Source organism: Mus musculus, chromosome 9 (assembly GCF_000001635.26).
Source record: "Mus musculus strain C57BL/6J chromosome 9, GRCm38.p6 C57BL/6J".
NCBI classification, from domain to species: Eukaryota; Metazoa; Chordata; class Mammalia; order Rodentia; family Muridae; genus Mus; species Mus musculus.
The window spans coordinates 50,341,838-50,347,821 of record NC_000075.6 but is presented as its reverse complement, the minus strand read 5'-3'; the positions used below and the strand labels follow the sequence as shown (position 1 = coordinate 50,347,821).

At 45.6% G+C, this 5,984-nt stretch overlaps 1 pseudogene; it reads left to right on the top strand.

The window, feature by feature from the left end:
* On the top strand, positions 2,838-3,596 carry Rpl10-ps3 (ribosomal protein L10, pseudogene 3; annotated as a pseudogene).

The following is a 5,984-nucleotide window of genomic DNA, read 5'->3' as shown; positions in this document are numbered from 1 at the left end:
GAGAGTGCATGTGTCTGTGTGTGTGTGTAAGTATGTGCATGTGCCTGTGCAAGAGTGTGTGTGCATGTGCATGGGTATGTGTGTGAATGAGTGTGTGTATGCTTGTGCATATGCGTGTGTGTGTGTGTGTGTGTGTGTGTGTGTGTGTGTGTGTGGTGTGTGTGTGTGTTGAGACAGGGTATCTCGTGGCCTGGGATTCACCAAGTTGGCAGGGTTCATGACCAGCAAGCCTCAGGACCTGCCTTTTTCTACCCCGAGTGCTTTTTACAAGGAATTCCAGTTAGTTTCTTGTCAACTTGACATCAGCAAGAGTCACCTAGGAAAAGGAACTTTGATTGAGAAATGCCCCCATCTACCTGGCCCATAGGCAAGCCTGTGGGGACATTTTTTGATTAATGATTAATGAGAGAAGGCCTAGTCAGTCCACTTTGGGTAGTGCCATCCCTAGACAGATTGGTCCTGGGTTGAATAAGAAAGCAGACTAAGCAAACCACTAAGCATCATTCCCATGGCCTCTGTTTCAGCTAGGTCCTCAGCTAGGCGTTACCCTGGGCCTGTGGTAAGTTACTTCTCTATTAGTTGATCAGTATCTATTATCTTTGGTTTCACTGAAATGATTTTTCTGCTTCTCTTTCATTGGTTCTCAGCTCAACTCTAGGAAATACGAGTGGCATAACACTTGGTGAGGGTGAGCCTTGAAGCCAGCAGCTTTTATGGCAGAGTTGAGCTGGGAAAGCAGTAACCAGACAGTTATTTCTATAGTGAGAGGTGGATGTTGGAATTAATTACACATGTGTAGGGTACTGAAAAGATAAGGGGATGCTGGAGCAACACACAGCCAGTGATTATGTGCAGTAGCATCCTAGGCCTGGAGAAAAAAAGGAAACAGATGGGGCTCTCTGAACCCAGAACCTCTAGGAATATCCCGCAGTTTGAGACTCTGGCTGCTTGGTGCTAATAATTTGGGACAGTGGTTCTCAACCTTCCTAGTGCTGTGACCCTTTACTACTGTTCCTCATGTTGTGGTGACCCCAACCATAAAACCTTGCTACTTCATAATGGTGATTTTGCTACTGTTATGGATCTTAATGTAAATATCTGATATGCATGATATCTGATATGCAACCCCTGTGAAAGGGTTGTTCGACACCTCCCCACCACCACCAAGGGGGTCGAGACGCACAGGCTAAAAACCACTGTTCTAAGAGCTCAGAAGAGCCTCTGTCTTGAAAATCTTGAGATCAGACTTCTGGGAAAGCTGCGTGCCTGAGCAGCTGTGGCCATGGTACCTTTGAGCCACCGGTGTGATTTGGGGAATGCGAAAAGAGTTGAAAAGTGGAACTGGCTCTTACTGTAACCAGCTACTGGTTTCCCAGGAGGTTTCCTCCTGGGGTAACCATGAAAAGACCTGGAAAGGGACAGGAAGGATCTTGCCTTCTTCCACGTTCCAGAGTCCCTCTAGCTCTCCCTGTTGGCAGAACCTAATGGGAGCCACATGGTGTCATTCAGCGTTCCCTGGGGAGATGAGGGCAATCATTTGTTTCCCCCAGGCACCAACGACAGGCCAAAGAGACAATCCCACTCAAGCAGCTTGGTGAAGCCAGAGTTTGTTTGGCTTGCTTACTGATATGTGGGTGAACCCAAGCAGCAACATCACCAAAAAGCCCATCTCAGTATTGATGATGACCTACTGAAAACTTCATACTGGAGCCCCTTCATTTAACCCCCTGTAGCCTGTGAAGTCTATCACCTCTGGATATCACGTGCATCTGGGCAGGATTGTGTGCAGCTGTGGCGTGCAGAAGAGTGGTTGGAACCTCACACAAAGGTCTAACGACCTTCCACACACCCCCTTCCACGAGAGAACACTAATAATTGATTGTGCGAGATTCTCATGAGGATATTTACAGCTGTTCTGGTTTCAAGATGGCAGCAGCCACATCACTCCCAGCGGACAGTGCTCCACATCTGGCAGAGCAGAGACATGCTTTGCAGGGCCTCCGTCCCATTGCAAAGTAGAATGTAGAAGGGCAGATGTGCAATGGAGAGACAACGACTTGCTAATGGGCACAGACTGTCAGAAAAATGCATCATGGTAGCTGAAAGCAAGCAAGAGAAAAGCCGTTTATGTCTAACAAGGCCTTAGCTCTAGCGTTTTCATGTCATTGCTCATTAAAGACATAGGAGGGCAAAGGAAACCAGGCTGGCTTTTGCTGTACGTGTTTTAGCTCTGTGTGGCCACCTCTGATGTGATTCTGTAGTCTTGGGTTGATATGTTGAGATACTTTAATTTAACCTTTCAGTGGATGTGATCCTAGTTTTGAGCCCGTTCCCACCTCCTAACACAAACACAGTATAGGGCTAGAGACATGGCTCAGTGAGGGCTGGATCTGGGATGTCCAGAACCCATGTAAATTCTGGGTGGGAGTCTTAGTTACTTTTCTATTGCTGTAAAGAGACACTATAACCAAGGCAACTTATGAAAGAAAGCATTTAATTGGGGGCTGGTTTACTGTGTCAGTGGGTCAGTCCATGATCATCATGGTTGGAAGCATGGAAGCAGGCATATGGGCATGTTGCTGGAACAGTAGCTAAGAGCTAATGCCCTGATCTACAGGTTGGATTTTGAAAGCTCAAAAGCCCGCTCCCAGTAACACACCTCTTTCAATAGAGCTGTACCTTCTCTAACAAGGCCACACCCCTTAATCCTGCCCAAACAGTTCCACCAATCAGGGACAAAGAGTTCAAATATACGAGCCTATGGGGGCCATTCTCATTTAAACTAACATACTATGCATAGCAGTCTGTCTATAATTATGGTGTATGAAAAGAGACAGGTCTCTTTTCCTCTGGCGCGCCACCGACGATCCTATTGTCATCATGGGCCGCCGCCCCGCCCGGTGTTACCGGTATTGTAAGAACAAGCCATACCCAAAGTCTCGTTTCTGCCGTGGTGTCCCTGATGCTAAGATCCGAATCTTTGATTTGGGACGGAAGAAAGCAAAAGTTGATGAATTCCCACTTTGTGGCCATATGGTGTCAGATGAATATGAGCAACTCTCTTCTGAAGCACTGGAGGCTGCCCGTATTTGTGCCAACAAATACATGGTAAAGAGTTGTGGCAAGGATGGCTTTCATATCCGAGTGAGGCTCCACCCTTTCCATGTCATCCGTATCAACAAGATGTTGTCCTGTGCTGGGGCTGACAGGCTCCAGACAGGGATGCGTGGTGCCTTTGGGAAGCCCCAGGGCACAGTGGCCAGGGTTCACATTGGCCAGGTCATCATGTCCATCCGAACCAAGTTGCAGAACAAGGAACATGTGATTGAGGCTCTGCGAAGAGCCAAGTTCAAGTTCCCTGGCCGCCAGAAGATCCACATCTCAAAGAAGTGGGGCTTCACCAAGTTTAATGCAGATGAATTTGAAGACATGGTTGCTGAGAAGCGGCTCATTCCTGATGGCTGTGGTGTCAAATATATCCCCAATCGTGGTCCTCTGGACAAGTGGAGAGCCCTGCATTCCTGAAGGCTTCAATAGTTCTCCTATACCCTACCAAATCGTTCAATAATAAAATCTCGCATCAAGTTCGCTTAAAAAAAAAAAAAAAAAAAAAAAAAAAAAGAAAAGAGACAGGGAATCCCCTGAGCAAGCTGACGAGTCAGACCAGCCTAACCCTTGAGCTCCAGGTTCAGTGAGAAACTGTCTCAATATATTAGATGCAGAGAGATCATGAAAGATGTCTAGTATCAACTTTAAGCTTGCACGTGCATGCATACACATATGTGTGCACATGCCCCTACCTACATATACACATATACCTCTATATACATGTCAACATACATGCACACACACTGCATACATACTTATATATCTATATAAAGGTGCAGAAGGTGCCAGAGATATAACCAAATAACCACCACAAGGTTTAGATTTTGGAAGCAGAAAGCCCAGCCTTGAAGGTATTTAATCAAAGGCACTGCACTGAGCTGTAGGAGCAGCTTAGGATAGGGAGGCTGGCTTCAAAGAGAAACATGGATGTGCAGTGTTGTATTATCGCTTTAACATGGGCGAGTCAATCTTTGTTTTTGTAGGAACCTCTTTCAGAGCTGTGACCTTGGCTTTTACTGTTCAAGTAAGCCAAATGAGTTTTTTGTTTTTTTAAATTGCTTTCAGAGAAAAAAAAAATCCCAGGGACACTTTCATATTCCAGAAAGGTGACTTTTAAGTCAAATATTAAAAATTCCAAATCAGAACAGTCTCATGACCGTTCAAGTAAAGTCTGAAGTAATTTCCTTCGGCCATTACTTGGCTAGGAAAAAACAGACATCCTACGAAAGCAGAGCAGTAGGGGGTGACCACGGCCTGGACAAGTTCGGCCAAGTGCTCTGGGGAGAGACACATGCTCCCCTCTTTAGTTAGACCACTTGAAAATCTCAGCTCGAGGCCATGCCGCCTGTGACTTCTGCTCTAGCTGAGGACCGCAGCTCTCCTGGGCAGCTTCTGTCATGCCTGCAGTAGCTCTCGCCACAGCCGCACCACAAAAGGGGGCGAAGTGCCCAGATACAGGGATGGCTTAGATGGGGGCCTGCTCAGAAACTTGAAGCCCAACAAGGGAAGGCTTGGTGTACCCCAAAGGTGACCGGAAGTCAGTTCAGATCAGGGGGTCACCTCTCCGAGGTCATGGTGGCTGCTTGTGGTAGTAATACACAATAAACAGAAAGACTGGATGTTTTCATTGTCCTCCTAGAGAAGATGGCTTATCTGAAATGATGTTATTCAGGCATCGCATGGATGGATATTCTCTTAAAGCCAATGCAGACCACTCTGCATTGACTCTCGCCCAGGTCCAAGCAGGCAGTGGGATACCTGATGATAGACTTGTTTGCATTGGCCAAACAATACCTCATACTTTGGGTCTCTATTTAGTCCTAGTCATGGGTGAAATTGTTGTGCTCAAATTCCTTCTCTTTGATGAGTGTGGCTCTGATGAACTGCGAACTTGCCGATAAGAAATTGGCTTGCTGGCTTGACTGAAAATACAAAATGGACCAAACCTATTTGCCTTGTTAGTGGAACTGACAGTAGGTGTTATGAGAATGTCATGTGACTATCACACAGGAATGGCGATGAGTTCCATCTCAAAATCCTCGTCAAGTCTGCCCTTGAGGAGTCCACAGGACGCTGCACACCTGGGAATGCCGAGCGCACTGCTCCACTCAAACCAAAAAGTCAAAAAGCTGGCCGTGATTCTTGGCTGTTTTGTATTTTCATTTTATGATTTTGAATTTTTTTTGTTCGTTTCCTGTTATTCTTGAGTTGTTGGACTGGCGCAGAGCAACCAAAATGACAACAGCAACAAAAGCAAACAAAGCCCCACCTATTTATCCAAAAGGAAATTATAATTCAAAGCTTAAATTATCTGTGATAAAAATACAACACTGACTGGTTATAATAAAAATGGAGAATCAGAGCTGGGGATGTAGCTTGCGTGTAGAGTATTTGCTAACACGCACAAGAACCTTTTATTCTATCTATTTGTATTACACACATTTTAATTATATAATTTACTCTCTGGTAGTCTCATATATATTTATAATTAATTTTAGTCATTTTCACCCCATGACCTTCTTTTATCCTTGTCCCATGGAAACTCTTCTTCCCAACTGTTTCCTCTTCAACTTCAGTTTCTTTTTTGTATATGTGATTGGGGTTTAATCAGAATTGTTTCCATGGGCGTGGGTGGGGTATTAGTTATTGGAGCATCCATAACTTATCAGTGCAGTGGCAACCTCACTGAAGGAAGTGACACTCCTCCTTGTCATAAACTCAGTCCTCCCTCAGGGAGGGGTGGGGCCTCTCGAGCCCTTCCATTTTCTAAGTTGAAATGCAGATCTTATCAGGTACCACATCTGTAGTGAGTGCTTCAGTGCAATGGCCATCTTATGTTCAGAAGGTGTCTCTTTGTAACAGGCTTCCTCCTCCTG